Source organism: Chiloscyllium plagiosum, unplaced genomic scaffold (genome assembly GCF_037043375.1).
Source record: "Chiloscyllium plagiosum isolate Xiang-an unplaced genomic scaffold, Cpla_swu_hap1 HiC_scaffold_29, whole genome shotgun sequence".
Lineage (NCBI taxonomy): Eukaryota > Metazoa > Chordata > Chondrichthyes > Orectolobiformes > Hemiscylliidae > Chiloscyllium > Chiloscyllium plagiosum.
The window spans coordinates 74,147,156-74,158,384 of NW_028270167.1; the positions used below are offsets into that span (position 1 = coordinate 74,147,156).

Genomic DNA, 11,229 nt, shown 5'->3' on the forward strand with positions numbered 1-11,229 from the left:
CAGGTAATTAAGGCAGTGAAGGGAATATTGTCCTTCCTTGCTAGAGGGATGGTTATGCTGCAGCTGTACAGGGTGCTGGGGAGGCCACACCTGGAGTACTGTGTACAGGTTTGGTCTCCTTACTTCAGGAAGATGTACTGCCACTGGAGGGAGTACAGAGGAGATTCACTAGTTTGGGTCAGGAGTTGAGGATTGGTGCATGTGGAGAGATTGAGAAAACTGGTTCTATAGTCATTGTAATTTAGAAGAATGGGAGGTTGGATAGGAAACAATAAAATTATGAAGGGAGTAGATAAGACAGAAGCAGGGAGGCTATTTCCACTGGGGGTGGGTCAAACTACAGAGCATTACCTCAAAATAAGGGGGAGCAGATTTAGGACTGAGTTCAGGAGGAGGTTCTTCAGCTAAAGGGTTGTGAATCTGTGGAATTCCCTGCCGAGTGCAGCATTTGACGTTATCAACTTGAATGCCTTTAAGGCAAAATGTAGATTTGTGAATAGGAAAAGAATTAAGGGTTATGTGAGAGATCAGGCAAGTGGAGCGGAGGCCATGAGAAGATCAGCCCTGATCTTATTGAATGGGAGAGCAGGCTTGAGGGGCCAGATGAAGGTTCTTGCCTGGTGCTATCAAAATTGGCCTTTGTCCAATTCAGAACCTTAACTCTTAGATCTGGTATATTATTTTCTGTAACTATTTTAAAACGAGTAGAATTATCAGAGACTCCCAACAGTGTGGAAGCAGGTCATTCAGCCCATCATACTAATACTGACCTGGAAAGCCTCCTAACCTCCCCGTATAACATTGCACTTCTCAGGGCCAGTCAACCTACACATCCCTGAACATTATGGGCAATTCACCCAACCTGCACATCTTTGGACTGTGGGAGGAAACCAGAGTACCCGGACGAAATCCATGCAGAAAACCCCAATAAGGTGATTATCCCTTTCTTATTTCCCAGTTCAACCTAAATAACTTCACTGGGCGTACTCCCAGGAATATCCTCCCTAAGCAAAAACATAATGCTATCCCGAATCAAAAATGCCACTCCCCCTCCTCTCTTGTCCCCCTTTCTATTCTTCCTATAGCATCTACATCCTGGAACATTAAGCTGCCAGTCCTATCCATCCTTGAGTGATGCCTTTGTAATTGCTATAATATCCCAGTGCCATGTTCAAAACCATACCCTGAGCTCATCTGCCTTCCCTGTCAGGCCTCTTCTATTGAAGTAAATACTGCGCAACTGCTCAGTCCGACATCATTCTGTGCCTTGCCCTTGCCTGCCTTGACGATTTGACTTCTGAACTGTACCAGCCTCAGACATATCTCTTTCCTCACTATCTTCTTGGGTTTACACCCACTCCCTCACTGGTTTAATGCCTCCCGAGTATCACCAGCAAGTCTCCCTGCCTAGACATTAGACACCTTCCAATTCAGGTATAATCCATCCTTCTTATGCAGGTCAACTCTACTCCAGAGGAGATCACAATGATCCAAAAAACATGAATCCTTTTCCCCCGCACCAGCTCCTTAGCCACTCATTGAGCACCTCCTCCTCCTCTGTAATATGGACATTTTCCAAGATGTCACCATTTATTTCCCCACATTCTATATCTCCCATGTACTTCTTCACAGTAAACACTAATGCAAAATACTTGTTTCCTATCTTGCCCATCGCCTGCAGCTCCACACAATGGCTGCCTTGCTGATCTTTGAGGGTCTCTATTTTCTCCCTAGTTAGCCTTTTGCTCCTCATGTATTTACAAAAGCCCTTTGGATTATCCTTAACCCTATTCGCCAAAGCTATCTCATGTCCCTTTTCTGCCTCCTGATTTCCCTCTTAATTATACTCCTACTGCCTTTATACTCAAAATTTTTTTGGATTGGAATAAATGCAAAATATAATATCCTGACAATACAAACGAGGGTAGGACTTACACTCAATAAAAGTAGGGCCTTGAGTAGTGATATGGGAACAAAGAAACTGAGGGCTTCACGTCTTTGAAGTTTGTGTCACATGTAGACAGGGTGGTTAAGGTGCTTAGCACACTTACCTTCATTGTTCAGACCTTTGAGTACAGGAGTTGGGACGTTATGTTGAGGATGTACAGGACGTTGGGGAGGCCTCTTCTGGAATACTCTGTCCAGTTCTGGTTGTGCTGTTATAGGAAGGATATTATTAAATTGGAGCAGGTTCAGGAGAGATTTACCTGCATGTTGCCATGAATGGAGGGATTGTGTTCTAAGGAGAGGCTGGATAGGCTGGGAATTTTTTTCACTAGAGTGCAGGAGGTTGAGGGGTGACCTTATTCGAGGTTTATAAAATCAGAAAGAGTGTAGATAAGGTGAATGGACGAGGGGGAGAGGGGGATTCAAATCTCGGGTGCATTCATTTTGAGAAGAAATGAGAAAGATTTGAGAAAAGACATTAGGGTTTTAAAATATATATATATATATATATATATATATATATATATATGTGAAATGAACTTCCAGAGGAAGTGGTAGCTGTGAATACAATTACAATATTTAAAAGACATTCAGATAAGTGCATAAATAGGAAACATTTGGATCGATGTGGACTAAGCGGAGGCAGGTACAATTAGTTCAGTTTGCAATTATGGTTGGCATGGACTGGTTGGACCACAGGGCCTGTTTCCTTGCTGTATAACATTATGACTCTAATCCTCACTAACTCTAAATTCCTCCATCCTCAACTCTCCCGTTCACTGCCACTTCATCCAGCCTCACAACTCTTCCTTATTTATATAATTCCTCACCAGCCACAGAACGCTCCCTATCTCATGTCCTCCAGTTTCTCAAATCTCTGCGATATGTGCCTTTCTTTAGTTCCAACCTTGAGGATGCCCTCATTCACTCCGATTGGTTGGAAGACAAACTGGTACGACCTGGTCCTCCAGTACGGCCCTCTGCCCCCTATTGGCCTGTGCTGACATCAATCATCGGGGCCCATTGTGAGGTGAGTGGTGGGATCCTGCCTCTCTCTGCCCTGGGATGAGCTACAACATTCACACTCAATGGGGTAGTATCACAGAGCACAGGGTCTGGGGCTATTCAGCCCATTTGGGATGTACCCTCTCCCTATGGAGATGCTGCAAATCTGTCCCAATTCCCTTCCCATTTGCCCATAGCCCCCCAAATCTTCCATAAAAAGTAAAATTCCAAATCTGTTTATGAATAACTGCTGAGTCTGTGTCCAGCTGCCATTCAGTCTGTTCCAGATACTCAGAACTTACTGAATAAAATAATGTTCACATTATTTGCCAATTACCTGAAAATAGTTACTAAAATTGTGACATTGTTAACATTTCCACTCTCTCTGCAGATTAGATATCCTAGAAACAACTTTGCACCTGGTCAAAATCACTGCTTAACCTTCTCAGCGCCAAGGACAATTATCTGGGCTTCTGCTAGCTCTCCACAAAAGAGGAACACATCTTATTTTAATTTATTAGTGTCATAGAGATGTACAGCACAGAAACAGACCTTTGGTCCAATTTGTCCATGCCAAATAGGAATCCTCAACAAATGGAGCCCCATTTGCCAGCTATTGGTCCGTATCATTGGAAACTCTTCCTCTTCATGTACCCAATCGGATGCCTTTCAAATGTTGTAATTGTATCGGCTTCCACTATTTCATCTGGCAGCTCATTCCACACATATACCACACACAGCTTGAAAGCTTTGCCCCTTAGATCCGTTTTTAATCTTTGCCCTCTCAACCTAAGCCCATGTGATCTTATTTTGATCCCACCTAACTGGGGGGAAAGGACCCTGGCTGTTCATCTTATCCATGCCCTTCATGATTTTATAACACTCCATGAAGTCACCTCCCAGTCTTTGACTCTCCAGGAAAATTAACTCTGGCCTATTCAGCCTCTCCCTGTATTCCAAATCCTCCAACCCTAGCAAAGTCTTTGTAAATCTTGTCTGAACTCTTTCAAGATTCACAACATCCTTTCCAGAACAGGGAATTTCGAACTTAAAACATAATTCCTGAAATGGCTTAATCAATGTCCTGTCCAACCACAATTTGACGTCCCAGCTTCTGTACTCAATGCATTGACCAATAAATATAAGCATACCAAACACCACCTTCACGAGTCTGCCTACCTGCGACTCTACTTTCAAGGAACAATGAACCTGCACTCCATGGTGTCTATGTTCAGCAACATTCCCAATGACTTTACCATTAAGTCTACAAGTCCTGCTCTGATTTGCCTTTCCAAAATCCAACAGCTTACATTTGTCAAAATTGAACCCAGTCTGCCATTCCTCGCTCCAATGGCCCCTCTGGTCAAGATACTGTTGCATTCTGAACTTGTCCACTTCTTCATTGTCCACTACACCTCCAATTTTGGTGTCTTCTGTAAACCCACTGACCATATCTCATATTCACATCCAAGTCATTTATTTAAGGACCGAATATCCATTCCTGCAGGACAATGCTGCTCACAGGCCTCCAGTCCGCAAACCCTCCATCACCACCCTCTGCCTCCTACCTTCAAGCCAGTTTTGTATCCAAATGGCTCGTTCTCCTGCCATTTCATGTTGTTATCTAACCTTGCTAACCAGTCTGCTTTGTGGAACATCGTTCAGTGTCCATATAGACAACGTCCACAGTCTGCCTTCATCAATCATCTTTGTCACATCTTCAAAAAAAATCAATCAAGTTAGAGAGAGAGAATTTCCCACACATAAAGCCATGTTAGCTATCCCTAATCAATCCTCGTCTTTCCAAATACATGTAAATCCTGTCCCTCAGAATCCCTTCCAACAACCTACCTACCACTGACGTTAGGTGGACTGTTCTCTTGTTCCCTGGCCTTTCCTTACCACCTTTTTTAAATAATGGCACCCATCTTCCAGCATCTCATCTGTCACAAACAATGATATAAATACTTCAGGGAGGGGCACTGCCATCACCTTCCTAGTTTTCCACAAATTTCTGGGATACACCTGATCAGGTCCCAGGGATTTATCCACCTTGCTACTGTTTAAGACATCCAGTACTTCCTCCTCTGTAATATAGACACTTTTCCAGTGATCACTATTTATTTCTCCAAACTCTCTAGAATAGAATAGCATAGTATTTCTCCCACATCCTATTGTTCCATAGATGGCCTTGTTGATCTTTAAGGGATCATATTCTCTGTCTGGTTATTATTTTATCCTTAATGTATTTGTAGATTCTCTTTGGATTCTCCTTAAACTATTTCCTCGAGATATTTCAAGTCCCCTTTTTGCTCTCCTGATTACCCTCGAGTATATTACTGTAAAAACGTGATCCTGTGCTCCCAATTCCTCCGCCTCTGCCATATCTGTTCCCAGGAGAAGCAGTTCCACTCCAGGACATCCCAGAAAGGTTTCCTATTTCAAGGACCACATTTCCCTTCCACGTGATTAACAATGCGCCCCAACGCATATCCTCCACTTCCTGTACCTCCGCCTTCCCCCCACCCCTCCAACCACAATAAGAATATAACCCCCCAGTCCTCACCTGCCATCCACTAATCTCCATTAACCTCTGCTATGTCCGCTCCCTACAGTCAGACCCCACCACCAGGGATATATCTCCCTCCCTAGTCCTTTCTATCTTCCGCAGAGACCATGGGATCTTTGGTGCTGATGTGCTGCCCCACGGATACCTCAGTCACTCACCCTGCCAAATGGCCTAGTGAGATTATCACTAGATGGATAATCCAGACACCCAGATAATATTCTGGGGCCCAGGGTTTGGATCCCATCACGGCAGAGAGTGGAGTATGAATTCAATAAAAATTTGGAAGTAAGAATCTATTAAAGACCATGAATCCATTGTTGATTATTGCGAAAAAAATCTCATCAGATTCGCTAATATCCTTCAGGGAAGGAATCTGCCATCCTTACCTGATCTGGAACACTTGTGACTCCAGACCCACAGCAATGTGGTTGACTCTTTACTGCCCTTTGGGCCCAGCCAGTGACACCCTCATCCTGTGAATGAATAACAAAGAAGGTCAAGTCTTGTACACAACCATACTATTCTTACAGAGAAGTGATCTCTTAGTAAATTTGCTTCTCTACTCCCTGCTGACTATTGGGGAAGGGGGGTCAATAGTACCATCCCAATAAGGAGATCATCCCTTTCTTATTTCTCAGTTCCACCTGTATCACCTGTCTGGATGTACTCCCAGGAATACCTTCTTGAAGCCCAGCTGTAATGTTATCCCTAATCAAAAATATCTCTCTCCTGGCTCTGTTGCCCCCTTTCTATCTTTGCTATAGCATCTATACACTGGAACATTAAGCTGCTGGTCCTATCCATCCCTGAGTCATGCCTCTGTAATTGCTATAATATCCCAGTGCCATGTTCAAAACCATACCCTGAGCTCCTCTGCCCGATCTATCGGGCCTCCTGCATTGAAATAAATGCAGTGTAACTGCTCATTCTGTGCCTTGCCCTTGTCTGTCTTGACTGTTTGACGTCTGAACTGTACCAGCGTCAGACTTAGCTCTTCCTCACTCTCTCTCTGGGTTCACCCACATTCCTTCAATGGTTTAATGCCTCCTGAATAGCACTAGCAACTGTTCCCTTCCACTCCCAGTACAATCCATCCTTCTGATGGAGGTCAATTCTACCCCACAAGAGATTCCAATGATCCAATAATGTGAACTCTTCTATTCCTATGTCATTGATACCAATAAACAACAGCCTCCCCTCAAAATGGTTATTCTCCCCTTTAAGAATATTCTGCTCCCTCTCTGAGACATCCTTATACAAAAATTACACATTCGAATAATAAACCTTACACTCATCACGTCATCATAAAAGGATTACATGACACATTGAAGGTTTGGGGAGATCTTTTGCGAGAATGCGATGATTCAAAGGAGAATTTTTAAGCAGCAAATGGGATTGATCTGGAACACAATACTCACACACACACAATGCGAATATCCAGATCCTGATATACTGAGTAATTCAATCAGAGTTTAGCAGAATATTTACTAAGATTACCATCTGAATGTCCACCTGTAATATCCTGTAATATAAGTTTATAAAATCTGTCACTACCAGTTCAAGTTAGAAACCCACACCACTCCCTCCTCGTGGCCCAGGATTACTGTACATATTACCCTTGAGGACAACAGCAGTCAACTCAGGGGGAAATCTGTGGGTTTCTAGGAGATTCCAACTTGAGATCTCATGTGACTGAACACAGCAGTTCTTTGACACATTGGAGAAAATGATCCAAGCGTCAGTGAGATATGGGGAACAAGAATTACTTTCTTTTCTTTCAGTCCGTGCTTCCGCTCTGCCTCATCAATAAGACATGGGTGTGAAAGGCTAATGCCTAATGATGGGCAAGTTGTCTCCATCCTGACCAATGGGTAGGAAGATCCTCTCAATCCCTCCAAAGCGTATCCCTAAAAAGATAGCAACTCTGTCTGCTTCCCACTGCCCAGTGCTCCCAGTAAATGTTTGGATGAATGGGAAGGGAGGATATCTCCTAGAAAAAGGCATAACTGTAAAGGTCTAAGAGGATTATGAAAAGAGAGAGATGCTCAGGAGAAGGGGGCAACAAGTTGCCAGATGGGGTGTAACTTGGGAAAATGGGAAGTTGCTCATTTTGGAGGAGATAATAAAAGAACAAAGTACTATTTAAATGGTGGAAACCGTAGAAAGCTGGACCACAAAGGGACCAGGGGTAATTGTTCAGGAAACACAGAAAGCTATCACATAGTTACAACAGGGAATGAGGAAGGGGAATCGAATGTTTTGTTTCAAAGGTTCTCAGTACTAGAGTTTGGAGTATATACCTGAGAGTAACGTGTGGAAGTGCTGGTGAGACCACCATATCTGCAGTAATGAGAGCAGTTTTGGTCCTTTAGGTAAGGAAATTTGTCACTTTATTGTAGGCATTTTAGGGAAGATTCAATGAGATGATCCCTGGTTTGGAGGGATTATCTTTTAAATAACGACTGAAAAGTTTGGTACTCTACTCACTGGATTTTGGATAAAGAGAGGTGATCTCATTGAGACAGATGGGATTCTTAAGGGGTTTTTACAGGATAAATACTGAGAGGATGTGTCTGAGGGTAAATACTGAGAGGGGAGTCTAAAACCAGATTCTGAGTCACAGAATCAAGGGTTCTGTTTTGGATTCAAGTTTAAGGCGACACAGAAGCGGGGTTTCAGGAGCAGTGGAGCTGGGGTGAGGTGGAGAAAAGCAACGTTTAAGAGATTGGAATTCCTGCTGTTGTGATTGTATGGAAGTCTGTTCAGAAGGTCACCTTGGGGTCAGATATAACAGCAATATTGTGAAGAGGGTCATTCTGCCTCAGAGAGTTCCCAGTGGGAGGGAGGGGCTCAGCAGAAAGGTAAAGGTAAGGCAATGGGTTTAACCGTGACAATGTTTCATTGGAGGAAATTGCAGCTAATCGAGTAGTCGGAATGTGATAAGCAGTTTGATAACTGAGTAACAGTGGAGTAATGGAGAGGGATGATGGGGAGGGAGAGCTGGGCATCGTCAGTGTACATGTCAAACCTAAGTGTTTTTGGATGATATCACCTCCTGGCACTATGTACGTGAGATGCAGGAGAGACCAAGGATAGATCGTTGAAGGACACAAAATGGAAGGAATTCAGAAAGGAAATGGAGAGTGGAGATGGAGCAGGATTTTCCAACAACGGTGAGGTCAAATATTAGTTTTTCACAGAATGGGAGAGAAGGACATAACCAGAAAAGACCAACAGACAGAACAAGGAACAATATCTATGAATTGGCGAGGGCGAGTGATGAGGCGGCAACGAAGGAAAGAGAGTTGGAAAGTGAGTTTAGTGAGATTAGAGTGAAGGGTCAAGGTGAGCTCTGATTAGGCTTGACAAGAGACTGGAGAAAGATGTAGGTTTAGGATAAAAACCAGGAACACCACGTGATGCAGTTTGGCTCGGCGGGCTTGCGGGAGGGAGAGAAGCAGCAGATCGGATTATCTCAGTCTTAGTGTCAGAGAAACTCTATGAGCTCTTCACTCATTGTTAGAGGGGAGGATGGAGGAGACAGGATGATGGACAGTGTTTCACAAAGAAACAAAACCAGGGTTAGTGATATTTAAAATGAGTGAACAAACCTGATGTATTTAGCTTTTATCCAGAATATTAAAAAAAAGACTGAAGTCCTGGTTCGAATCCCATCTTGGCAGATGGTGGAATCTGAATTCAAGAAAAAAAACAACGTATTAGGAATCTCCTGATCTCCATGAAACCATTGTCAATGGCGAAAACAATCCTGCCAACCTGACAGTGGCCCAGCCAGCTACTCTCTGTACTAATCACTCCAAAGTGTCAACAAAGGAATGAAACTGGATGGACCAGTTGGCAACTAACAAGGCACCATAAATTACAACCACAGAATCAGCCGTCTCAGTGCTGCAACGTCCTCCTCACAAACATATGGTTTTTGGTGCCAAAATGTGGAGAGCTGTCTCACAGACCAATCAAGGAAGAGCCTGACATACTCATACTCACAGAATCATCCCTTACAAACAATGAACAGACACTACCATCACCATCCCGAGATATCGAGAGTGTGGTGCTGGCAAAGCACAACAGTCAGACATCATCCAAGGAGCAGGAGAATCGATGTTTCGAACCTAAGCCCTTCATCAGCCTGACCTGCTGTGCTTTTCCAGCACCAGACTCTTGACTCTGATCTCCAGCATCTGCAGTCTTCACTTTCTCCTGAAATCTCTGGATAGGTCCTGTCCCACCGGCAGGACAGACCAGGCAGAGGTGGTGGCACAGACAGGGAGGATTTGCCCTCAGAGTACTCAGAATTGACTCCGGAGACCAGGAAGTCTCATGGCTCCTGCTGATTACCACGTACCGTCCTCCCTTGGCTGACGGATCAGTTCTCCTTCATGTTGAACAACATTTGAAGGAAGCACTGAGGAAGTAAAATGGTGTCAAACGTACTCTGGGTACAGGATTTCAATGTCCACAATCGAGACTAGCTCTGCAACAGAATTACTGACTGAGCTGGTCAGGTCCTAAAGGAAATAGCTGCTTAACTGAATCTGCAGCAGGTGTTTAGGGAACCAACAAGAGTGTAAAACATACTTGGTCTCATTGTTATGAATTGAGCAGCGGCAGATACATCTGGCCATGACAGTATCAGTAAGAGCGACCATCACACATTCCTTTCGGAGACAAAGTCTTGCCTTAAAGTTGAGAAAAACCTCCATCGTGTTGAGTGGCATTATCACAGTTCAAAATGGGACAGACTTTGAAGAGATGTAGGATCTCAAACTGGGTATCTCTGAGGCACTGTGGGACATCAACAGCAGCAGGGCTGTACTCCAGCACAATCTGTAATCTCATGGTTTTGTAAATCCTGCTCTCACCCATCACAATGGACAGGAAAGGAGGGCATGACATGAGCAGCACCAGGCAGTCCTAAAAATGAAGTGCCAAACTGGTGAAGCTACAAAACAGGACCATCTGCATATCAAACAGCATCAGCAGCAAGCAACACAGCTAAACGATCCTACATCCAATGGAACAGATCGGAGCTCTGCAGTTCTACCACACCCAGTTGTGAACGGTGATGGACAATTAAACAACTCACTGGAGGAAGCATCACAGGAATCCCCACCCTTACTGATGGAGGGGCCTCATACACCCATGCACCAGATAAGATGAGAGCATTTGCAGCAATCTTCAGTCAGAAGTGCAAAGTGGGATGATCCATCTCAGCCTTCTCCAGTGGTTTCTAACATCACAGATGTGAGTTTTAAGCCAATTCGATTCAGTTTGAATAACATCAAGAAATGGTTAAGTAGTGCAAAGGCTATGGGCCCTGCCAACATTCTGGCAATAATACTGATGGCTTGTTCTCCAGAACTTGCCACCCACCAAGTCACGTACCGCTCCAGCACTGGCATCTACCGAGAATGTAGAACATTGCCCAGGGATGTTCAACACAAAAATACAGGGCAATCCAACCGAGGCAATTTCCCTCTATCAGTCCACATCGATCAGCAGTAAAGTGATGGAAGATGTCATCAACAGGGCTACCAAGCAGCAGCTGCTCAGCATCAGCCAGCTCAGCAACACTCATTTTAGGCTCCACCAGGGCCACTCAGCTCCCGATGGTGTTACCGCCCTGATTCATAACCTGACAACCAGCTGAATCCCAGAGGTGAGGAGAGTGTGATAACTCAGTCCCA

The 11,229-nt window shown here is 44.1% G+C and overlaps 1 long non-coding RNA gene across 1 annotated transcript; it reads right to left on the reverse strand.

The window, feature by feature from the left end:
• Positions 1–2,050: 2,050 nt before the first annotated feature.
• LOC148142389 (uncharacterized) lies at positions 2,051–9,215 on the reverse strand. Its single transcript, XR_015752077.1, has 3 exons — positions 9,133–9,215; positions 5,908–5,994; positions 2,051–2,156 (listed from the first exon to the last, which is right to left on the reverse strand). It is a non-coding gene; the product is annotated as an uncharacterized LOC148142389 (long non-coding RNA).
• Between the last annotated feature and the right edge of the window lie 2,014 nt (positions 9,216–11,229).